The following is a 26937-nucleotide window of genomic DNA, read 5'->3' as shown; positions in this document are numbered from 1 at the left end:
ACTTGGTTTAAAATACACAGAAATGAAGTGCAACATCTAAATATCTGTTTTCCCTAAAATAGTTAACTCAGCATAGCCATAATGTATTAAATACTAAAGTAACTTTTAGTTTTAAAATTATCATTAAATAGGGAGGATTCCTTATTACTTCAGAAGCAGGCACTTCATTGAGACTGCCCTGCTACTAAGATCACTGTTGCAGAAAGAACTAGCAAAAATCTTGTATTAGTCCATTCTCACACTGCTATAAAGAACTACCTGAGACTGGGTAATTTATAAAGAAAAGAGGTTTAATTGAACCATAGTTCCACAGGCTGTACAGGATGCATGACTGGGGAGGGCTCAAGAAACTTACTATCATGGTGGAAGAGTGAAGGGGAAGCAGGTACATCTTCACGTGGTGGAAGGAGAGAGAGAGAAGGGGGAAGTGCTGCCCACTTTCAAAAAACCAGATCTCATGAGAACTCACTTACAATAACAGCAAGCGAGAGACTGCCCCCATGATCCAATCACCTCCCTCTCCAACACTGAGGATTCCAATTCAACATGAGAGTTGGGTGGGGACACAGAGCCCAACCATTTCAGATACCAAGTGGCTGCCTATTTCTGGACAGTGGCGTCTTCGGGAGCCAGTGTTCATCTGTCCCACTTAACGTCAATGACCCCTTCATTTTAAAATCTGAATGGTGACATTTCTGATCCTGGAACAGGAGCAAGGTCAAAGGCTTCTTTCTCTGCCATGAACCCAAGTGTGAAGACTCCTGGAATTTTGTGCCCGGACTCTTTTCCTTATCCCAGGTTTTGCCTTGGTGGGAGAACGTATTGAGAAAAGGGAAGACTTCCTCTCCAGTATTTCAGTTCAGCTTCCACTCTCATCATTAACATTGGCCGCTGTGATAAGCTGCAGGAGTTTGCGTTTTCAAGTGTCCCTCTCAGTTGCTTGAACTCGAGAGGCAGATACATAACTGTTTATTTTTTAAGTGGTATCAAATGGTCCAAAGGAAATAGAATGAGACAGAACACACGTAAGTAGATAAAGTAAAATGCTATGTGTAGAAGCCAAAGGTTTTCAAATAGGAGTCTGGACGTCTGGTTCCTGGAATCTTTATTCCACACCATTGTCACAGTAAGTCTCCCAGAAATGCAGCAAAACAGCTGGTCACATGCATTCATGTGTCCTAAGTGCCTTGGGAATATCTTTCCATGCAATGCAACATGCCTATTTCCACATACCGAGGCACCCTACGTAACACAAACCAAAGAGAGGTGATCACCACTTTCAGAAGAGGTAACCTCACTGTGAATCAGAAGGCCTGGAAATCCCAGGACAGAAGGTCCCTCAAATGATGGTGCTCTGGTCACAGCAACAGCACTAAAGAGAGTTCCACATTCAATCTTGACCCCATTCTCTCTTCACACCAACGAGGATTTACTGAGAACCAACTATGTCCAACATTTCTGACAGGAACATACATCTATGAAGAACAGTGTTTCACAGCCTCATAGAGTAGGTTACATCATTATATAAATAGCTATCAATGCAAGGTAGACAATGATAAGGATCATAAAAGTATACCTTGCTAAAGTTCAAAAGAAAAGGGTTAGAATTCACCTGGAAGGAACAGACAGGGCTCTGTGGAAAAGTGGCATTTTAACCAGACTTTGAAGAGTGAATAGGGTGTGTTTGCATAGACACCAGAGAAAGACATTACAGAAGTAATAGTGTGAGTCATCTAAGCACAGACAATGAATAGTGTTTGGCCCAGTCCTCATTGCAATATTTGAAATAGATGAGCATAATGCAGGGATAGAAAGCATACTTGAGAATGGGCGGGGAGTTACCTCAAAGAGTGGGGTAAGGTGTTGGGTTTATTTCTGTATGAAATAGAAAGACTCTGGTATTGTTTGAGCAGAAAAATGCCAAAGCTGTATTTTGCAATAATTGATCTGAAAACAGAATGTAGAATTCATTTATAAGAGTGTGGGTGACAGTGGGGGTGTGTGGCGTGATGGCTACTATTAAAAGTCCAGAACGAAGATAATGACAGGCTACTCTAAAGTAATGATGGAAGAAATGGCAGGGATAAAACATTTGGGAGGACAATTTTAGAGATAGAATTGGCAGGAAGTAGCCGCTGATTGGCTGCCAGACTAATTATCCCAAAGAAGAGCTCTGACCTTGCCATTCAACTATACAAAAACCTTCAGTAATTTCACATTATTGAGAGAACAAAGTCATAAACTTATCTCATAGAGACTATTGTAAGTATGACACTCACGATCTCCATGACCTACACTTCAGTACACTCTACCTATACTCCACCTATGCTTCAGGATACTGTTATCTATACTCCACCCATGTTTCAGTACACTCTATCTATACCTTACCTACACTTCAGTATACTCTCTCTATACTCCACCTATGCTTCAGTATACTCTATCTATACTCCACCCATGTTTCAGTACACTATCTATACTTCACTTATATTTTATATACACTTCAGTACACTCTACCTATACTCCACCTATGCTTCAGTACACTCTACCTATACTCCACCTATGCTTCAGTACACTCTACCTATACTCCACCTATGCCTCAGTATACTCTATATTCCACCTATGCTTCATCCACGCTTCAGTACACTCCACCTATACTCCACCTATGCTTCAGTACACTCTACCTATACTCCACCTATGCTTCAGTATACTACCTATACTCCACCTATGCCTCAGTATACTCTATATTCCACCTATGCTTCATCCACGCTTCAGTACACTCCACCTATACTCCACCTATGCTTCAGTACACTCTACCTATACTCCACCTATGCTTCAGTATACTACCTATACTCTACCTATGCCTCAGTATACTCTATATTCCACCTATGCTTCATCTACACTTCAGTACACTCTACCTATACTCTACCTACACTTCAGTATATTCTACCTATACTTTACCTACACTTCAGCACATTCTACCCATACTCCATCTACACTTCACTATAATCTGTCTATACTTCACCTACACTTCAGTACACTCTACCCATACCTTCAGTACATTGTATCCCTACTTCACCTACACTTTACTATATTCTACCTATACTCCACCTATACTTCAGTACATTCGGCCTATACCCCACCTACACTTCAGCAAACTCTATCTATACTCTACCTGTGCTTCAGGATACTCTACCTGTACCTCACCTATACTTCAGTACATTCTATCCATACTCCACCTACACTTTAGTGTATTCTACCTATACTCCATCTAGACTTCAGTACACTCTACCTATACTACCCCGGTCCTTCAGTACATTCTATGTAGACCTCACCCACACATTACTTTTCTCTACCTGTACTCCATCTACACTTCAGTGTACTCTACTCATACTCTACCCACTTCAATATACTGTAACCATATTCTGCCTACACTTCAGCATACTCTATCCATACTCCACCTGCACTTCAGTACATTCTATGCCACCTAAACTTTACTGTTCTCTATCTATACTCCATCCACACTTCAGTATACTCTACCTATACTGCACCTACACTTCAGTATACTCTACCATCTACACTCCACCTACACTCTGGTATACTCTACCCATACTCCGCCTGCACTTCAGTACATTCTACTCCACCTAAACTTTACTGTTCTGTATCTATACTCCATCTACACTTCAGTATACTCTACCTATACTCCACCTACACTTCAGTATATTCCATCTATACTCTATCTACACTTCAGTATACTCTATCTATACTCCAACTGCACTTCAGTATACTCTGTCTGTACTCCACCTACACTTTAGTATACCCTATCTATGCTCCATCTGCACTTTGGTATACTCTACATAGACTACGCCTACACTTTACTGTTCTCTACCTATACTCCACCTACACTTTAGTACACTCTACTCATACTCCACTTACACTTCATTAAACTCTACCTATACTCCACCTACACTTCAGTGTACTTTATCTATACTCCACCTACACTTCGGTACACCCTATCTATACTCCATCTACACATTGGTATATTTTATCTATACTCCACCTACCCTTCAGTATACTCTATCATCTACATTCCACCTACATTTTGGTATACTCTACCCATACTCCACTGAACTTCAGTACATTCTACTTCACCTAAACTTTACTCTTCTCTACCTGTACTCCATCTACACTTCAGTATACTCTATCTATACTCTACATACACTTCTGTATACTGTCTATACTCCACCCAAACTTTAGTATACCCTATCTATGCTCCACCTGCACTTCAGCATACTTTACACAGACTCCACCTATGCTTTACTGTTCTCTACCTATACTCCACCTACACTTTAGTACACTCTACCCATACTCCACTTACACTTCAGTATACTCTATACTCCACCTACACATTGGTATACTGTACCCATACTCCACTCACACTTCAGTATACTCTATCTATACTTCACGGGCACATTGGTACACTCTACATAGACTCCACCTACACTTTTCTGTTCTCTACCTATACTCCACTTACACTTTAGTACAGTCTATACTCCACTTACACTTCAGTTTACTTTATCTATACTCTACCTACACTTCAGTATACTTTATCTATACTCCATCTACACTTCAGTATGCTTTATCTCTACTCCACCTACACTTCAGTATACTCTATCTATACTCCACCTACACATTGGTATACTGTATCCATACTTCACTCACACTTCAGTATACTCTATCTGTACTTCACCAGCACGTTGGTACACTCTACATAGACTCCACCTACACTTTTCTGTTCTCTACCTATACTCCATTTACACTTTAGTACACTCTATCTATTCTCCACTTACACTTCAGTATGCTTTATCTCTACTCCACCTACACTTCAGTATACTCTATCTATACTTCACCTATGCATTGGTATACTGTACTCATATTCCAGTTACACTTCAGTATACTCTGCCTATACTTCACTGGCACATCAGAACACTCTATGTAGACTCCACCTACGCTTTTCTGCTCTCTATCTATACTTCACTTACACTTTAGTACACTGTATCTATACTCCACTTGCACTTCAGTATACTCTATCTAAACTCCACCTACACTTCAGTATACTTTATCTATACTCCACCTACGCTTCAGTACACTATACTACTCTCTACTACATCTCTATTGATGCTCTGTTGTCTCATCAAAAACTTCCTCTAAATCATTCCCTAGAGAAGTCATGTGTATTCTCTTCTATGGGCTTTTGTACTGTAATTAGCTTCTAGAACCCTAAGTTTTCTTCACAGATTATTTTAAACAATACCTTTTCTATGTTATCCCCACTCCAGCCTGGCTTGACATTGTGTCTCCCTCCTTTCAGAAAATTTTAACACTTAACTTATATTTACCACTTCTGTCAAAGTCCAAGCCATTATATAGTTATCTGTAAATTTGTCTTTCCTTCCCTGTTGGTCTATAAAATATCTGAGACCCACGGGCAGTTGTGACTCATTTTCTTATAACCCTTAGCATCTAACAAGGTGAAGAATTGATTGAAAAAATAAATGAAAGAAAAATTCTATAAATATCTTTAAGCAGAAAGAGGGCTCGCAACAACATTCCTTTATCCAACTATCCAACCAGAGAAAATATAAAACAAATAAACAAATAGAAAAATGAAGAAATACTCCGCTTCAAGGATCTGTGACAGCATTTCCCCAATTGGGTCAACCCTGAAGTGCTGGCATTTGATCCTGTACCTCTCCCCCATACCCCAAGGTCCCAGCTGTTGCTTGTGGTCCCTCCAGACCCCGGATCTGAACACAGCCAAAGATTTGATTTCAAAACTATAAATGACACGTGAGAAACTTGAGGGTTTGATAACCAAGACCACATAAGAGTCAGAAAAGGAGGCTGATGTCAAATCCGAGCTGACAATGCATGAGAATGAAGACACGAACCACGTTGTACCTTCCTCCAGACCAAATCACACAGATATGTGTGTCCAACCTGGATATTCTATGCTGATGTATCTAGACAAGAATGTGGCTGAGTGGCCCAGATCAGGCTACTGCTCTGCCTTATCTAATAAACATTCTCCGGTTCTCCTTATCTAACTTGGAAAGAGATCACAAGATATGATATGCACAATAATGTTGGTCTCAGATGGGTATACAAGCTGAGAGCCCTGGAGCTGCCTTCCTGTTATTAAATGAAGCACCGGATGCTGCGATCTGAAGAATGAGAATGATCTCCTCTGTCACACCACTTTGGGGGCCACCATTCAGGTTGGCATCGGTGTGAACAGGAGTGTTGTGCATGCTTGGAGAGAAAGGTGGGCCTCCCCCCATCTCTCTTCTCAAGCTAGAGCTGGCTCTTGGACAGCTGTACATTACTGCCAGATAGGGGAGCAAGAACAAATAGGGAAGCATGCGAGGCCTCTGTTTCCACCCACACCAGGCCCTTGTTTTACCCCAAAACCTTGTATATTTGGCCTATGGTGACTTGAGTCAGTTACTTCAGCTGTCTGGAACATAAATGAGGTAGTGTGCTTCAATGTATTAACAAGTTATGCACAAACAGTTTGGGATTCCAATACATTTCTTTGCCACATTTAGGTCCTCCACCTACCTCACAGAGTGCAAATGAATCATAACACTCAATGACAAGTACTGTAGGTCACATTGTGTGTGCAGCAATGCTGCTGTGGGGGAAACAAGCCTAGATTTGTGGGTGACAGTGAGGAGAGACTGCAGTTGTAGACTTTACACAGCACCTCTAGCTACTGGGGTTTGGAAAGGGGACTTGCGGAAAGGAGAACCAAGTCGCCTGTGTCATGCTCCTCATGCTCCCTTGGCCACCCCTCCCCATTCTGTTCCACTTATGTTTGGTACCAGACTGTTCACCTCCCTTCCCAGTGTCTCTATCTTTGGCTTCTGATGAGGTTGTTTCCTTTCCTTAGTGACTGAGAAACAGAACCACAATTTATGCTCTATCTCTCCCTTTCTCTTTCACCTACATGCACTTCTATGGCCCAGGGCAGTGGCTCATGACCGTAATCCCAGCATTTTGGGAGGCCAAGGCAGGTGGATTGCTCGAGCTCAGGAGTTCAAGACCAGCCTGGGCAACATGGTGAAACCCCATCTCTACAAAAAAAAAAAATCAAAAATTAGCCAGATGGGGTGACATGCACCTGCAGTCCCAGCTACTCTGGAGGCTGAGGTGGGAGGATTACCTGAACCCGGAAGGAAGAGCTTGCAGTGAGCTGTGATTGCACCATGGCACTTCAGCCTGGGTGACAGAGTGAGAAAAAAAAGAATATAACACTTCTGAGGTTTACTAAGTATTTTCATCACCAGTAGCTTTTTTGATAGTTTCATTCTATGCTTTCTACCCCATTCCCACTCTTCTTATGTTTGGATCCCACAGAGATAGAGACAAAGTCCGCATTAGGCTAACCAAGGACAGAGGAGAACATATTCATTGCTGCATCAAGGACATTTCACTCAAAAGCGGTGGTAGAAGACTATTGTAGGCTGGGGTGTGGAGAAATAGGAAGAAAGGGGGCTTCTGGCCAGAAGCAAGCAGAGAGGAAGAACAGCAGGCTGTCACAGAGAGAGAGGAACATGTCTTTGGCTACTTGGTGAATTAGCTGGTGGTTGAGTGGCTATTGTTTGAAGAATGAGTGAAGCAGAGGATTCACAGATTGTCAGTGTCCCGGGCAGAGGAGAAGAAAAGAATGAAAATAGCAATGAACTTAGAGCTGAAGAAATTACAATTTGTGTTCCTTTCAGAATATATATGACTTAAGGGTTCATATGGTGTATTCACTACCTTCAATATATCAATTAAGACAGGGTGAAAGAAGGAGCTTTTTCTCCATGTCCTTGGCATAGTAACAGCATCTTTATAAAAAGCAAAGCTGATAAAATTCAGTACATTGCTTTCTGAAGATCTCAGCTGATATAAAAAAAAATTGGGAAATCAAGGGCAATCAGTGGTTTGCTGGCCCTGAAAATGTGCTGTCTCCACTACTGGTTGTCTTAACCTATGCTCAGAGGTGGGTATAGCAAGGGTTTCAGGAGTCAGTCTCTGGAGAGGGACTGGGGCTCAGTAGAGATAACGCCTGGTTAATTCAAGTGAGAGCTGAAAGCAGATAACAAATCTCACATTCTCAATAGGCTTTACTTAGTTTGAAATTAGTTAAAAATACCTGTTTTTTTTTTTTTAATGGAAATGGTATAAGGAGGAAGATAGAACATTTCTCTTCAAAGACTCAATATAGGGAAAGACCCTACTTGATATCACACAGGAAATGGGGGATGAATTCACTGCTATAGTAAAGTGCCAAGGGTGTGGCAATATAATACTATCTTGGTCTTCTTCTAAAAAATTTAAGTAAAATATGATTTGTACTCTTACTTTTAGAGATATTATACATTCTGCAAGTCATGTTTAAATTTGATCTTAGTTTAGAAGCAGGAGCTCCTACTAATTCCAAAGCCATGTTGAAACCTGAATTAAATAGTTTACTTATCTCGATACATAAGTTTATAAACAACGCTGGGGCCCAACCCTCACTCTAGTTTAGAGACCATTATATGTTTATTTTTCTAAGGCATCTCTCTGTGAAGAAGAAAGAAAAAATATTCTTATTTGGACATAGTGATTTTCATAGCAAAGGAGAAATAACTATTCTCATTATTTTCTAAAATGTTTTTAGTTGTTTTATGACAATTCTTATAGTTATTTTTGCATATCACAAGATCAAGTAACTCTTTAATCATCTTGTAAATCATTCAATAAGAAACAAAACTCCACCAACTAGTAAACTTCTAGACTGTCATGTTTAGATCATAGAATGAAATGATATGCATTTTCAGAAACTTTTTAAAGAGCAAACCATTAATAGTTTTCAAAGTGAAACTGCCTCCCATATATATTTATGTATAACTCCCCCCCTTGTCACTCTGAATCGTATACAAATCATGGGTAATATAACAGAATGAATACTTAATTACACACTATCAAATATCATTAAATAATGACCATTCAGAACACTACATCTATTTACCACACATACCATGTTCATAGTTATATAGAAGGCCTGGTCCTTTTTCCCCATGTATCCAAATTACTCTGGTTTTCAGGGCTGATCCCAGATTCCACCTGTTCACCAGTTCTATTGGCCACTGCCCCTGATAAATGGCTTGCCCTTCTGTGATTTCTTTTTTTAAAATTTAATTTAATTTAATTTGAAGTTCTGGCACACATGTGCAGGAGGTGCAGATTTGTTACATAGGTAAACATGTGCCATGATGGTTTGTTGCACCTATCAACCCATAACCTAAGTATTAAGCTCCATACACAGTAGCTGTTTATCACAATGTTCTCCCTCCCCCAAGACAATCCTAAGCAAAAAGAACAAAGCTGGAGGTATCATGCTACCCAACTTCAAACTATATTACAAGGCTACAATAATGAAAACAGCATGGTACTAGTACGAAAAAAACCACATAGAACAATAGAACAGAATAGAGATCTCAGAAATAAGACTGCACATCTACAACCATCTGATCTTCAACAAACCTGACAAAAACAAGCAATGGAGAAAGGATTCCCTATTTAGTAAATGGTGCTAGGAAAACTGGCTAGCCATATGCAGAAAATTGAAACTGGACCCCTTCCTTAAATCTTACTCAAAAATTGACTCAATATGGATTAAAGACTTGAATGTAAAGCTTCTCTGTGCTTTCTATCTCAGGGACACTTCAGAAACTCACATGGGGAACTCCAGAGGGCACAGCCCATTTCTGTTAGTGTGTCAATTGTCCCTGAAAACTTTTGGGGAGATTGTTGACATTATAACATTTTCTGTGGTTATGTCTTGGGTCCTCAGCTGGATTTTCAGTTCTTAAGGGCAAGGACTATGCCTTACACTGGCTTAAGATTTGCACCTACAGACATTCAGTAAGTAAGTGTTTGGTCTATTGAAAATCATTGTTGGCAGTCAAAGCAAGCATTAAATTGAGGATGTAGAAAATCATCAATATTTTCTCTGTCTGTGAAAAGTTTGTATTGGGGGTTTGGTTTCCTAAACAGTATATATCCTAGATAACCTGAACTCTTTAATAAATATGTTTACTTATTTTATGATTATGAAGATAATAGTAGTGCCTACAGCAATCCTATAGATTTTTGTGGGCTTTGGCTGATATAACCCATGAGGAAAGCACTCAATTTACTGTACATACTAAGTATTAGCCATTGTTATTATTGCTTTCAGGGTGCCTTCCTGATAGTCTGTTTTTATTAGCTTCTCAATATAATTTATCAACAGTTTGAATTTATATACAAGAGAGTATGTGTCCTTGGCACTTAACTTTACTCATTTTATGATCTTCCAAAAGTATGAGTCTTCTAGTTGGTCTAGGTTTACAACATCTCACTCTAAGTAAGAATTGGGAATAGCCAAACTGTATGTCTGAAGCATATTTCTATTGCCTGTAAATTTTTTACTATTTTTAATTTCAAATGGATAAAAATGTTTCTGCGTTTGTTTTCTTTCCAGCCCCATTCATTCTACACATAGTTACCTTCCTTTTGTTACACCTCTTCATTTATTTTCATATGAGAAGCATTTCCCAATACTTAAAGTTCTACATGTAGAAATTCGCACTTTTGAAAGAGTGGATTGCTTTGTTAAATAAAACATATCCGTGTTTGAATTTTCCCAATGGAGCTTCCTTGGTAATAGTGACCTGGAGAGGCTCCTTTGACTCAGTCAGGAGTCTGAGATTCAGGTGTGGAGAGAGACAACTGCCCAACCTCGACCTGAGCTTGATTTCTCAGACTCCTTTCCTTTTCCCACTGTGGGCCTGATGTTCTTCTCTATGTCGCTGGGATATTTTGGGGACAATATTCAGGCCCACTCTTTTGAGTTGGTGAGAACATGCCATCGGCTACCATGGTAAAAACCTAGTGTTTATTTGTACCCACGAGTTCTTGCTTGTCATTTTGGGTGCCTTCTGCTCTAGGAGACCAGAAGTAGGACATGGATTGTATAATAGATTTTAGCTGCTAAAAACGCATTCCTGCTTAACCTGTGCATACCCCAAATACTGCTTTTAAAAAGAAAAGTAATACATAAAGTTGATGGGGCTATTTCCTTAAGTATTATGTCAAGTCATGTTAATGACATATATCTCCCTGGCCTACATCATGAGAAGTTAGGAAGACTCATGTAGTCACCAGAGTGGCTTGAGAGAAACCAAGTAGTAACTGCAGCGCTGCCATGGCATGTACGTTTCTGTGAATTGTCAGGGCAACCCACCGCCTACAGCTGGCATTATTTGTGTAAAGTAAGATAAAATTCTGGCTACAAAATGTATAAAATTAATAGAGAAAATAACTTAAGGCAAAGTTAGGTTTCAGTTACATGTCTGAGTGTCACATGGTCCAGTGACTTTTCTTTTCTTTCTTTCTGTTTTTTTTTTTTTTTTTTTTTTTTTTTTCAAGACAGAGTCTTGCTCTGTCACCCAGGATGGAGTACAGTGGCGCGATCTTGGCTCACTGCAACCTCCGCCTCCCGGGTTCCAGCGATTCTCCTGCCTCAGCCTCCTGAGTAGATGGGACTACAGGTGTCCATCACCATGTCCAGCCAATTTTTATTTTTATTTTTATTTTTGTATTTTTAGTAGAGATAGAATTTCACCGTGTTAGCCAGGATGGCCTCGATCTCCTGATCTTGTGATCCGCCCATCTTGGCCTCCCAAAGTCCTGGGGTTACAGGCATGAGCCACCTCGCCCAGCTGGTCCAGTGATTTTTCTAGATGACCAAGAAGCATTTGATGAGATTAATTTCTTGTCAACCTGTCTGACTTTGGTAGTCCCAGATTAGACTCATCAATCAAGCAATAGCACCTACGCTAAATACTGCAGGTTTCTGGTGTTGGGTTTGCATTTGCACTTCTCTGCAAAGTGGTGATAAACAAGGGGCCCGTCGGTGTGGCCCTGCTGATAGCATGATGCCCACTGTTACACAGGAATGCCTTTGAAATTGCCTTTGAAATTGCTGTCCATGTGAGGATGCCAAACATGCAGTCATCAAGCCTTAGAACTGGGACTCTCTCACTTTAAACAAGGGTCCTTAGAGGCAGAAAACTGCGGTCATTTGTTTCAAGTCATCTCTGAATTCTATGGAGAGCTGACCTAGGAGGAAGCTCTTCCCAACACAGGGCTCCTTCACAGGGACTTTACGTCACTGTCTAGGTTGACTATGGGTGCAAAATCTCACTTAGAAATTTTAAAAAAGACAAAAAATAAAAATGAAAAAATGTTTAATATTAGGTAAAAATAGCCTCCTGGAAAGTAATGGAAAAATGAAGTTACCCTGTGTCATGGGTCATTGCTCCTATTTTGGAGAATTAGTCAGAAGCTTATAACACATGTGCAGCCTTAGCCGATATAACCAGACCAGGCAGAGTAAAGTCTTCCTGACTCTTGGAAGAGACCAAAATAATCAATCAAGGGATTTTGTAATTATCCTCCTGACCGTGCCCTTAGTTAAAAGCTCCAGGAGCAGGAGCCAGGAGGGGCGCTAAGGCAAGCCAAACAGCTGGAGACCATGGTGTTGTAAGGGCCGGAGCCACATGCTCCCCAGTCACAGAGGAAGGGAAAGAGACTCGATCTCGTTGGAGGAAGGATGAGATGTGTGAAAATCGCTTACTGATTTTTTTATTGAAAGAGGCCATTTTTGCAATGCTGACTGCCCAATCAGCAAGCCTCACGCTTCAGTTATGCCTTTGAGGCTAAAACACATGATTCAATTTGCGTATGTTGGATTGTGAAAATGTGAAGCATGAAATGTACTCTATCATTGACTCTACTACTCCTTACACAACTTCTGCACCTAATCCGTGGAATGTTGATATTTAACATTTGGAATATTTATCATAGGCTTAGTGTGTTTTCTAACTAATTCCACATTTAATATACATACATTGAAATGTTAGGTAATAAAAATGAGATGTTACCTGTTGTCTCACAAATTTGCCTTTCCACTCTTACTAACCCCTAGGATCAGATACTGTTTTGATCATTAACTTTAAAACTAGATGAACAGGTGGCTTTGCCCATTTGTAAACAGGTGTGTTAACTTGTCCCTGGAGAACAGATACCTCATTTCTTGGCTGGCACTATGGGTGTGGGTCTCTTAGGGAAAAGGATTGTTTTTGAGCTAATATAATCCCAGTAACAGCATATTAGCTAAAAAAAAAAAAAAAAAAAAAAAAAACACTTGGGCAGCAAAACTACCTCCATTCTTGTTCTCAGGACTATGAAAAGAATTGTAAAACGTCTTGGCAGATTCAGAAATTCAGTGGAAAATTTCATACGTTAATTCCGTACCTAATGTGCCACATTAAACAAAGGACAAGTAAGAGATTGATCTGAAATGTATCTGAGCAGATTATTAAGATTTTATTTCCTATTATATACAAGAACCTAGCATCAACCAACCCTCCTCACTTTATATAATCGCAGAATTCCATTTTTAAGCAAAGACATGTGGCTTTTTGATGCTTGAGCTCCTTAAATTTCCATATCCTGAGAGAATGTAAAATGCGAATTCTAACCCAACCTGTCTTTTACAGGGTATAATGGCAAAATTCTTAATTCTAAATAGGCAGGTATGTGCAATCAGGTCTGACTCAAGGGAAATGTGGCAAATAGTCATTGGAATTGTCTGAAATACATGACCAGTTTCTAATTTGAATTCTCCTCTCCTCTTTGTTTTGATGTTTCTGCAGCCAATGGTGAGCCGGTGGATAACCAGGTTGGCCGCCCCTTTCAGCTGTCTGCACTGTGACAGGACTGCTTATGTCACTGAGAAGGCAGAGACAAGTGAATATGACACAAGGGATCTTCCTGTTTGCTTGGAAGGTTGGCCCTCAGTCAATAACCTAGGGCTTCACCATGCCAAATCCAAAATGTTCTGTTGTTGATCTCTGGTATCAACAGCTCAGAAACTGCAAAACAGACCCCTGACAGTTACCAACACCCTCCTCCAAAGAGCATTCTGTTTACTGTTTCGTGTTTTCTCAGGTAAGCGAAGGCTTGCTGCGATTGTAACTCTGCAAAATGGAAGGGGACAGGGAACGTGTACTTAGAAACCATGATGGATGAGGGCTGACTATCCAGAACCTTCAACAATGTGTAACTCTTGATTCTGTAAGCAGTCAGTACACTGAAATCATACGTGCCGTCGAACAGAGAATATGGTGATTCAATGCCATGCTGTTGAGTGATCAGTTTTGGAATGGTCACCTGGATTCCTGAAGTACTGATTACCCAGGAAAGGGGCCTCAAGGTTCACCCAACTCTTCTTCTTAAGTCATAAGAATGCTTTAATCTATTTCAAAATGCATTCAAGAAAAGTAAACCTAGAAGTATTTCTGATTACCCTTTATCAGAAATATGCATATGTATACACACACACACACACACACACACACACACACACACACACGTACACACATTACCTGACATTTGTGGGGCAGAAATTTGTTACTCAGTCTGTCTCATTTGGCTCTGCACATAGTAGGTGCTCAATATATGCACATTGTATTAATTATTCAGTTACAGTGCTAAGAGGGAAGGGAGGTGCTGACCTTAAGGAGTCTTGCCTTTTGTCTTCAGCATTGACTTTGATATTTTCTTTCTAGAACAGGACAGTGAGGAGAGCCCCTGCCTGCCCACCATTGTTGCTAACTCCAGCTGGTCTATCACTGAAAACTTTAAAATGCAGAATCTAAAACTAATTAATATATGTACAAGTAGGTTTGGAGGGAAGGAGAACAAAAGGGAGAACTGCTACCCCAGCGGCTGAAAAGTCCCACTGGGGTGCAGACATAGTCCCCTGATCTTGAGCACTGAGCATCTTCCCAGAGTGATGTGTAACAGCCCCAGAGCCTCTGCCCTGGGCATGAGGGTCTTGGTGTTGGCAGCATGTCAAGCCTCATCCATGGCTGTCTTTTCACTGCTTTCTTTAGTATGCTTGGTCTTGGGAAAGTGCTCATACAATAAGAGGGTGAGAGGGATGGACAGGGTTAAATTCATAACGTGGTGCTCATTCACACCACATTAGCCATAGGGACACTACAATTAGGCATAAAATTTTATTTCAGTGAAATATACTCTAAGTCCTAAAAAAAAAAAAAAAAAAAAGAAAGCCAGCAAAGAAAGGAATTTCCCTTGGGGGGTGGGGGAAACAACCAAAAGCCAAACCAGGTACTCTTGTACTCTTGAAGGCAAACAGCCAAGCAGCATTAGAACAACTACCATCATTGACACCAACCTACAGGACACGAGGCCAAAAACAGGTTTGAATCCAGAAAATACAAGTCATTATGACTTATCCTATTGATCACTGAAAAATCAGAACCACGGAATAATACACCGAGTTTCTAAATTTCCAAGTTATTTCCAAGTACGAGTGGTCTCTGTCTCATGAAGGAAGTCGGTAAGTCTTTCTGCAGGAAAACCTGGTTCAGATGAAGCCACAATCAGCTGCCATTAGCACGGACAGCAGAACAGTTTCATTCTTGCCATCCCTTATAATCATTTCCCCCTCGTTCCTGCAACTGGTGATGAGCAACGCTTTCCACGACCCAGACAACAAACAGCTGGATGGATGCCAGGAGACCATACATCCGTGGTCTACCATGCCCTTTTTAATCAACTTCCTAATTAAAAAATGCCATGCTGGCATGAGGTATGAAGGGAAGAGGCTTGGAATATATTTTACAAAATAGCATCCCCTAATCCTGGGGTTGTTGAAAATCTGTGTTCTTACAGATGTTGATGAGTTTTTCTGGTGCAGAGATAGAATCAATTTGCTTGTGCCTGGCCCTCAAGACGTATTAAATTTATCCTGGAGGAAACTGGATTCTGAAAAGCTCTTGCCCAGATGCATTAGGGCAGGTGGGAGTTTTAGAGAAGCACAGGGTCCACCGGCAGATGCGGCACTGATTTCCGAATGTTCACAAGCTACCAGACAGCTCCAGAGCAGACTCGGTTTGATGGCTCTCTATGGGGTGCCCTGCAGACTCGATTATTTCTACAACCAGTCTGGCTAGCATTGTTTCATGGCGACAAAGCTCTGTGCTTTCAGCTTCTGTTCAGATGGCACAGGCTGGTGGAATACGTGCACCAGGGAGGGGAGGTTGGGCCAAATTTAAAGTCAGCCTCTAAGAATGGTCCATTGCTTTTAGGGTTCAGTGGTGTGGTAGCCCCTGGAATCAAGAGGTGATGCTGACTTTCGAAAAATCTTTCTGTTGAGGGCCATTAAAACACACTGTGCATTTAGGTTGAGATAACGGCATGAAGGCACCACTCAGAACAGTGTTTGAGCTAGAAATCCTATAATGAAAATCTTTGTCAATGTACTAAAAAAAAAAAGACCCCCATAAATTATTAATTCATGAGTTGTTTGCTTTAGAGTCCTAAACCTGACATTCCACACTTGAAAATTTCTCAAGCAAATGCCCAATATCCTTGAGGTAATTTTCTTTGAAGCAATTGGAGTGTTCTATGTAAACAGTCAGACTTCAGTAAAAAGCAGTCAGTATGCAATATTGAGTCCTAAAGTTCTTTCAACTATATTAATGAGTGCACAAACACATCTAAAGCAGGCTTACATGGCACACATACTAACCCTATGGCTCAAATATTGTCAGCTTACACACATTTTCACACTGGCATTTTAAAAATACACACATGCATGCACTCACAAAACCATGGAAGAGAGGAATTATAGTATCCCAAGAGTGCAAAAATACACAACAGTACTGAATTTTAAAGGGAATACAGTCAAATAACCTTTTTAATAAAAAATATTTACCTGGTTTTTTTTTTTTTTTTTCATTCACAATCAATGGAAACCCCACCAAAGCAATGCCCTCTGTGGCTTCGGTGAGCAGAGCAGGCCCACTGAGACAGCAGACGCCCCACACTGACCAGCATTGCCTACACAGGGCATTTAAGTAAAGGAGGGCTTCATCTTTGGACTCACACCTTGGAATCACATCAATTGATTAAAAATTTTGCCATAAAAGGCTGCTTTTCTTTCCAAAGTTGACACTCAACCTTAGAGTCCAACTAGACAGGGAAAAATTCCCTCAGAAATCACCTTTTCAGACAGGTGCACATCAGCCTGTTTCCAGTCCTGGGACCTTTCCGTGTCTTTGCCTGTGAGCCTGCTCCACGGCCTGAGAACAAACGTGACAGAGAGTGGCACATGAGGCTCCGTGGAGTGGAGACTAATATGACACAATTTTGACCCTAAGAAAAAAACAAAACAAACAAACAAAAAACAGCTAGGCTCCACCTTTGAAGGCAGCCAGGCACAAAGAGCATCGGAGAAGGGGCTTTCAGGGATCTCCGCATAGAAATGCACAAGGTGAGGTTAAAAAGTAAATGCTGATATTTTGCCCCAAGAAAGTTATAAACCATCATCATAAAGCTAAAAGCAGCTACATTAATCATATAAAGCTTGGTTCAACTCTAACATGAAATGTAGCCATGAGACAATAATGGAACTATGACTTTATGACTTTTCTCTAGGTAAGATTTCATGAATCTGCTTGAAAACAATTTGATATTTAAAACTGCTTGAGTTACATTTTTAAAAACTCAATTTTTCCCTCATTCTAGTTTACCAGCAAATTTAAAAATGAAATAGAAAAAGAAATGTGTCTGTGTGTATAAACACACACACATTGAAAAAAACAATAGATAATTTACCTATTATGCAGAAAAAGCTCAATGTGAGTACTAAGAAACTTGCAGGATGAGAGGGAAAATGATGAAAGCCAAGTTTCAGCAGCTTCACATGAAGGGTTAATATGTTTTTCAATACCTTGTGTTTGAGGTTTAGATTCGTTAAAGGTGGTTTCCTTATTTTTTGAAAAGGTATATTTTTTTAAACAGAAAATATTTTCCCCTCCCCCCAAAAGTTGTATTTTCTGTCAAATATTCACTGTTATTGTTTAAAGCAAACAGCTAAAGTAAAGCAACTCTTTAGAAAAAAAAAGCTTAAAATAAAAGCAAAATAAGATCAAGTGATCTAAAATATTCAGGAATCTATAAAAAGACAGTTAAAGAATAACAATTTCTACTTGAGTTCTACCTAAAAAGCAGGTGAAATAATTAGGTCAGTTAAAACGAAAAACCTTGCCTTTTAGGGAGAATCGGAATTATTAAAACAGGATAGAACTATTTATCTGTGAATTCCCCCAGATGGAAGTATATTTAACTAAATATTAAAACACCCATATTGCAGTAGTACAGTCACAGAATTATATAAGAAATGTGTCACTGATGACAATAGAAAATTAGGATTCCAGCAAGCTCTTTATTCTTACTTCTCAACTCAGAAGACTGATTTGCAAAAATGATCTCCATTTTTCTGAAAAGAACTGAGAGTATCACTGTGTGCTAATTTCTACATTTCCTAGTTGTAGATTCTACAGATCAATAGAAACTTCAGTTCAATTTTCACAATCTCCAGTAAGTTGCTGGTTAAATTAGCTAAAATCATCTTCCAGCTAGGAAAAATACATACTAGTCAAAACTAATTATGTCTGGGCTTTAATTGAAACAACATTTGCTAATTTTGCTGGTCTCGATGCACGGTTTCAGAAAATATTAATTAAACACATTGAATAATGGCTGCTGTAAGTTTCTAAAAACAATCACATCTAAACAGTTAATTTCCACTTCAGACACATGCACACGAAGACGGATGAAGCCGCTACCCCACACCAGCAGCAAATGACTATTCTTTTGTTACTGACCATCAGGAGTTGAACTTTGCTCCACTTTGGGAAGCGGAACAAACGCTCTGGAGAAGACAGGGAGCACAGGACATATTTACCTGGAGGGGATATCAAAGAGCAGCCTCAAGACTTGCAAAACAAAGTCGTCCCAGTGAATTATCTGTGCCTGCAGCCGCACTTGGCACCTTCGGCTAAGCCAGTGTCTGACAAGCAGTTGTTCCCACGGCAGCCACCCCTGCCTTCCATCTTAGGGACTCACCCAGAAAATTCTCCAACCTGCTCCACGACTACAAAACTCTTCTAATGCTTTTGAACGCCCACCATTTGTTCTCCATTCATCCAATCAACTTTCCACTGCACATCTTCTCTCTCTACCGGCGCCCAGGCAAGGGGCCACTTCTCATCTGTATGCTAATTATTTTGCCACATGGACAAAAGTAATAATGCTTTCAGACAGGAAACTAACAGGCCTGAAGTCGAAGATGGAAATTAATAAGTTGACACCACTAAACGACAGGGAAGACGGGCATGCGTACAGCGCTCTGCCGGGCGGGTGAAGCGCAGCCTCCATCAAAAGGCAGCAGACAGACAGCGCCGGGCTGCGAGTCCCGCCTGGGCTGCGTGCACCAGGCTCAGGCTCCCTCAGAGACCACATCGCTGCAGCAGAAGAGCCTCGGAAGCATCCTGCTGACTTACCCTGTCTCAGGCTGCCTCCTTGAAGCAACACAAAACATATCCACTTCCCCAAACCCTAAGGTGGGAGGGAACTTCACTGCTGATCTAGATATTTTTCAAACTACAGCTGTGGATTAAACCAGCAGTTTCTAACCTTCCTGTGTATCAACCTTGCAACACAGGCAGACACGAGTGGAGATGTGTGCTGTATGCTGCTTGCCTTGTACCCACAGGCCCCTAAATCTCTAGAGCAGAATGTGTATCATGAGCAGTGCTGTATTTAATGTAATAGATGAGAACTGTAAATACTGGAGTCAGGCTGTTAGCAGCTACCAGCTAGGCAGTCTATCTAAAAATATCTCCCCTATCATTGATGTTATGGTAAATTCATGCTGTGGCCAAAGAAACCTCACAGAAATAAGCTGAACCTACAGTATTTTAAATGGCATTGCCGGTTAACATCCAAGCAAAACAAAAAGAGGTTCCAAAACCTGTCACTTCTTAAAATAAAAGAATGGTGACACAAGAGTTAACTCTAACTGATTCTTAAAATCTTTTTTGGGTTGCCAACCACACTATATTATTTTGTTTCAGTATGAGCTTCTTGTATCATTTTCTTTTAAAACAAAAGACATGAAACTTCTTGTCAAAGAAAGTTAAAACATTTTTCACCTTTTAGTATTGTTTGAAGAAAAAAATATAGACAAAGTTTTCTTTGAAAAGACAAGACCTTATAAGGTTTTTAAAATAACTAAGGGAACATAGATACCTGATGTTCATTAGCATTTTTTTCTGGCTTAAAAAAGTGCTGATTTTATAAATGGCTTCTTGAATTAAGTCATAGATGTTTTACTCTGGTGGTGACTATACCGTTTCACTCTCTGCAAACCTCTCTCCTATAACACTCACCGTTATGAAAGGCTACATTAAATCATAAAGGCAACTTTAGCACCTCCCACCCTCGCCCCTGGAAACTAGCCTTGAATACACAGACTCATGTTTAACAACAACTCCAGGCAGCATGCAGACATATCGGTGCCCACAATGGCATTACACTGAAGGAGAAGCTCTTTTGAGAGACGGTCCATTGTCGGCGTGTTCACATGCCAAACCAAGAGACTTTAGGAAGTGTTGTGTATGCAATCAAATGAGAGCTGGAGCTAGGCAGGCAGGTAGAGAAACAACTATTTTTGAAGTACTTAAGAGAAGAACTGGGAACTGCAACCACCAGGAAAAAAAAAAAAAAATCCTATGTAACCTTTACAATAAAAGGAAAGAAGTACCTTTTTGTGGAAGAGCTGGTGGCCATCAAGCCAAATCCTGTTCCGCAGTCTGCTTCTCACCCACGCAGGGCTCTGTCTGCCGTGGAGAGACCATCGCACGTGCTGGTCACAGTTCCCTCTGTGTTTCCATTCCATTCACCCCTACCCTCTGGCGCCCGCACTTCACCAGCCCACTATCCACAGTGAGTGAGAGTCGAGAGCAGAACAGCACGAGGGAGCAGCCACTGCAGGCTTTCCACAGAGCACAGTGCTGACTGTGGTTTCCGTGGGGAGACTGACAGAGAAGCCCCAAGTTACCAGGAACACCCTCTTCCAGCTCTCAGAGGTAATTCCTCTGAAGACCAAGCTCTTCCCTGATGTGTCAGGACCAGACTTACTGGTTACTACAGAGACTGCAATTCCCTTCCTGTCGAGCCCTGCTAGACACCACTGCAGTCTGAAAGCAAGGAAAGCTTTAAGAGAATGTCCTGTATCATTCCATCTTCTCACAACACAATACTCCTTACACTGAGACTAAAATATTCACCCCCCCCACTTTTCCGATAATCACCACGTGGGGAGCAGAGATTATTTTAAAAGAGGTACATGGTTGGAAAATTTTCCTAGCAGAATAGCCTAATACAGCAATGTTTATCAGTCTTTCTCTATCTAATAAATAAGCATTTATGCATTCTTTCTAGTTTTATAACACCTGGCTTACATTTTCTCTGCCATCTCTGATTACTTCTACAGATACCCTGAGGACTCATTATGATGTCAAAGCCAAAAACACTTCCATTGTGGAAACATGCATAGAAAAATCATTGTGTATGCTGGAACAATGCAGGTGTGAAAGAAACACAGAGAGAAGAGAGGGTGGCAAAACAGACAAACAGGGACCGAGTTAAAGAGAGAGAGGGCAGAAGAGAGAGAAAGGAAAGTGGAGAGAAAGAGAGAGAAGAGACAAGACACAAAGATATTACAAACTGAACCACATTGCATTGAAATAGCCCACTGATGGAAAAAATGGATAGCTGTTGCCTTTAAATAATCTAATATCAGAAAAAAATCATACAACAAATTACTGTAAAAGTAGAATATTTGTATTATTTCATATGAGTTATGGTCACTACAGGCAATATTTTAATTATGGGGGTGGCATGCCAATTTAAAATATCTTTTTCATACCAGCAACCATGATATGTAGATATGACACTAACCCCAACCACACACACACAAACACAAACCTACATCTAATTTCTTCTTCAAGTTTGTGGTATCTTTTATCTTCAGTTTAGTTTGGAAGAAATGCAGATCCATGTCAGGTGTTGTGTAGAATACAGCATGATGAAACTTAGCTTGGTGAAAAATATGTTATTCACAAGTTTTTGTTCAAGTTTATCCTCAGTTACTCCTTTCTAAAGGATACTACACAACTTTTCAAATAAAAAAGAAGATATTCATAAAAAGAACTCTTAAAAACTTGAAAATAGGAAAGTGCATAATGTCATTGCAATCAAATTATGCAATGGAGTAGTTTGATTATAAGAATTTAGCAAAACTGTCGGTCTCTCTTTCTGAGTCTACCATTCATTTGCCTCCTGAACAGAGTTCTGGAAAGACTGTGCCTCAAGGTAGACTTCCTGGCAAAGGACAACACACATTGGAAAAACTGATTATTGATTGAAAATTATAGCCCTGGTCTAAAAGGGACACCCAGCCAAACCAAACTGTAAGTGCAGGGCAGAGTGGTCATTACCAAAAAGCGTCTGACTAGTCCCCCTAATTCCACAGAGGAGATTTTTAATATAAAACATTTAAGAGTAGATAGGCCTTTAAGTTGTTTGAAGTTAAAATGTGTCCACCAAAATATACAAGTAAACAAAGTCTTTCAGATTATATATTATGTATTTTTAAAATAATATCTGTCCCTCAAATTAGATTGGCTTACAGGTAGAGTTGAAAATCTAGTTTATGCATGTGACTTTGAAAACATTATTTACTTGACAAAATTAATTTTTCACAGAGAAGTTAGTGGCTTTTAAAAATTATACCTGTAAAGCATTTATAAAAGCAGTTGAACAGATTATGAACTCAATATTTTTAATTTTAAGTATAATTGTAACAATTAGAAAAACTTTACAAATCTTTGAAATTGCATAATCACTTATTTCTTTTCCCTAGTCTCTTAAACATTGACACAGAAAGCAGACAGAAAACATCAGACAGTGAAATAATTGGGTATATTCAAGAGTAATGGACAAAATAGAAACATTTTCAAGAGAGTAAAAATTAAATAAACAAATTAGGTGAAAAACATAACAGGGACAGTGAAAACAGCATATTAAAGAAGTCTCATTCTCTGAAAGTATCCACATAGTCCTAAGGTCATGCTTTGACAGCCTTTATAACCCCAAAGAAGACTATGTACTCATATTCCTTTAGGAATTTTTGTACACCACTCATATGTGGTCACAAATTATTGGGCCTTTACCTTGATCTCAGCTTCTAACACAAATTTGTGAAATTGGCATAAGTTCTGCAGCTGGCTACAAGTCTAACTAAAGAAAAGTTGAAATTTGTGTGTCATGCATACTTTCTGCCTGTGACACCAGATAGTCCTGGTACATCTTTTCAAAGATGAATTTTATTAATAATTACATGTATTTGGAGAAAATTTTACAGTTGAAAAGTAATAATGTTTATAATTTTTCAACCCACAACTATGCATATATACAAGTAATTTTTAACATATTGATAAGTTTGAGTATTTGGAAATAGAGTACAATGTGTGTGTAATGGCAGATGGAAAGTCTTTACTAAATAAAAATCTTCAAGTATAGATATCTTTGCTGCCACCATCTTCAAAACATCCAAATGTGACCATGAAGGCTTCTCCTACTTCTACCTCAACTAGCACAATCATTAAGGTGATGAAAGTGAGCCATTTTCACATTGCCAATAAACTAGGAGGAAGTCAGTCACTGTTGAATGCAATCGCTATCAGCTGCGGACAGCTCCTGGTGCTGAAAGGGAAGGCAGAGAAGCCTGCTCACAATAGCTCACTCCACCAGCCTTTGAAAAATCACAGCAAAACTGAATGAGGTGGCAAGTGCTCAGCCTGAATAGCACTGTCTACAGAACAATGGCAGCCAACTCTAAATCCTACTATAATCACATTAATGAGATTAATCAGTGAATTAGCAGCAGTCAAATGTCAGGGAGGCAAGGAAGAATCCAACCAAGATTGGTAATTAACTTTTTGGGGGTGGGGGTGGGGAGGAAGCAAAAATCAATTGTGCGACTTCAGAGGTTTTTTTTAGATGTTGACAATTTTGATTCACAAATCTGAAGACTATATGTACAGATCAAAAGGCACTAACTTAATCCTTCATATTATAATATAGATCCAGATCTCATATTACTGATGCTTAAACTATAGTCCTCTGAGAAAGCTGATGTCACTTTAAATAATATTCTTAATCTACCAGAATTTTATTGTTTTAAATTCTTTAAATGCACGATTAATGTTTAAAATAAACTTATTTCTCTGAAACTCAAGCTAAAATATAAAGAAATATGGCTGATTAAAACCAGAAGGATTATATAACAACTGTTATTGCTTATGAAAAGTGTATGATAGTATGGTAAGAGTTTTCAAAGTGCAATCAGGTAAAGTACCATCACAAAAACACATCAGCAGTGGTCTATTTTGGTTAATAAAGAAAATTTGTCACTCAAGTATAACTTTAAGGAGACTTTTAAGTAATTGACTTACTGCATTTGAGGTGATAGAATCATACATGTTCTTTTAGGTCAATCAGAAAAAACAAACTTCCTCTTTTCTGGAATGTGTCTCTTAGTAGCATTTATAACTTACCATCAACACTTTGGATTCAAAGTTCTTGAGAGGCGAAAACTTATAGGAATGCAATGCTATTGTGTTTTTGAAAAGGAATATTGTATAAAATACTTTTCTTTTAAAAATAATTACATTTTTATCTGTATGGGAGACATGACTTTATTAGTTTTAAAGCTACATGACACTTAGGAAGTTGAACAATTAGAAAGACCCTCATATGCCTATAAGGGTGGTTTTGGGATGCTTTTGTCTAGGATGTTAATTTTGTTTAGTAAAAAATATAAACATTTGAACAAAAAGACTCTTATATAAAATACGTTTACTCTAAGTAACTTAGAAATTATTTAGCTTACATAGCTTTGATGGTACAAGAAATTGTCATGGTTAATGCTAAATTCAAAATCTGTTCTCTCTATTTTATATAACTAACTTTCATATAAATATTTACATATACATTTTTGCTTTATTCAGATCTATCTTAAAACTAAAGTGTACCATTTAAACTTTTAGTTTATTAATTTAGGTGTTACAAAAAGACATATTTCTGTTATAAATTACATTTTGTTTCATTATTATTAACTTCAAACATTTAAGTTAAATTTAAAAATCTTTATTTGAGTTTCTCCACTTAAACAATATAAATCAACTCTCTTCTTATCATTAGGTAAATTCATCAAAAATATCTAACATTTTAATTGCCTTTGTATAAAATGATGTGCTTCATTTGTAATGTAAAGTAATCCAGTCAAGTCTCTGGGAACTTTTTGTTTCAGTATCCTCTTATCCTCCAAGCACTATACATGCATCATGTTTTGTTTTTGTATCTTTTTCCTTAATAAACAACATCACAGTTAAGTCATGCAACCTAATACCCATTTTAGTTTAAAGACAGATTTTCTGTGGATTACAAAGCCTCCAGTCCAGGAACATTTCAGCTACCAGCCATGCTATAAAAATAACTTTAAAAAGGAGCAGACAATGGAACAGCAGCCTCAGCCCTTGAGCTACGGTAAAACACATCCTGCTCACCAAGTCCCCCAAAAATTAACCTAACGAGCATCACGTACCTCACAATGACCACAACCGCTCACAAGCGAAAGACAAGCTCAATTTTGGTAACTGTGCTGGCTCAAAACACACAGACAGGGAAGAGAACCCTGTTCCACCACAAGTTTGAAAGGATGATGAGACACATGCAAAAGCCACCGAGCTGCAGAAAACGTGGCTTTTTGTCTTCAGTGAATATTGATATCACAACCCATAGTCCAGGGAATGAAAAAATTAAAATACACCCACCAACAATGAGTAAAAAAACCAGGGGGGCTTCAAGAAGACTGCAGGGAAAAGCTCCCTCACTCTGTTTAGTGTGCAGTAGCTTAGGGAAAAAAAATGTCGCCCGGGCAGGAATGACAAATGCAGCGCGATAGGCTCGCAGGCCTCAGGGATCTGTTTGACTTCCACACACCCCCCATGCACACACTCCCACTCATCCTCTCCTAGGCTTTTTTTTTTTTTTTCCACATTTTTTTTTCACAAGCTCCAAATCCCCGGCATATGACCTTCTGTTAAATAGATAAAAAAAAAATTGCTTATCAGTCATGCAAATGAGGCTGAATTCATTTTCCACAACAGATGGCCTCATAGATAATGATGATGGAAGAGAGAAAATTGAATGTCTCTCACAAGGTGGCCATGGCAACCGAGAGCAGAATAATATCAATAATAAACTCACTGCATAATAAGGTTGTCAGTCCTACAAATCAAAGTCTCCAGCTAAATCAGGTATACCACCCCAGCTAGTTACCAGGTAAATAGTACACACACACACACACACACACACACACACACACACACACACACACACACATATACACACACACACTTCCCCAGAGTGGCTTGAAATCTTTCATGGTCACTGTAAAATGTGTACGTGTGTGTGTGTGTTGGTGGCAGGAAGGGGTTGGGGGAGAGAATAGTCGGATAATGAAACGACAATGTGACTTTTTTCTTTTCTTTTCCTTTCATTATGTTTTCTGCAATAGACTCGGTTTCATGCAGGACCTTCTAACTAGCCATATTGAAATCTGGATGCGGTGCTGAAGGCTTTCTCTTCTCCCTCTGCCTCCGCGCTCTCGCTCTGATGTGCTGCATTGATGCAATAGCAGCTCGCCTCAGGCTTCCACCTTGGCTCCCAGGGGGACATCCTGCAAAATGAATCAGCAGCCATCCTGAGCAGGCTGATTAAAATGAAAATGGCAAGGCACATGTCTGGGCGGAACTGGAGCTCAGCTTTGCTGCTTGTCTGGCAAGCATG

At 39.5% G+C, this 26937-nt stretch overlaps 1 protein-coding gene across 8 annotated transcripts in view; it reads right to left on the bottom strand.

The window, feature by feature from the left end:
* MYT1L (myelin transcription factor 1 like) overlaps positions 1-26075 on the bottom strand; it is a 533658-nt gene extending 507583 nt beyond the window's left edge. For 3 of the 8 annotated variants that reach the window (XM_077958482.1, XM_028831518.2, XM_028831519.2), the window contains exon 1: positions 20783-21291. The gene's annotated coding sequence lies outside the window, so the exon portion shown is untranslated. 8 annotated transcript variants of the gene reach the window in all.
* Positions 26076-26937: the final 862 nt, after the last annotated feature.

Source organism: Macaca mulatta, chromosome 13 (assembly GCF_049350105.2).
Source record: "Macaca mulatta isolate MMU2019108-1 chromosome 13, T2T-MMU8v2.0, whole genome shotgun sequence".
Lineage (NCBI taxonomy): Eukaryota > Metazoa > Chordata > Mammalia > Primates > Cercopithecidae > Macaca > Macaca mulatta.
The sequence above is the reverse complement of the archived record's forward strand: the minus strand, read 5'-3'. Positions and strand labels throughout refer to the sequence as shown.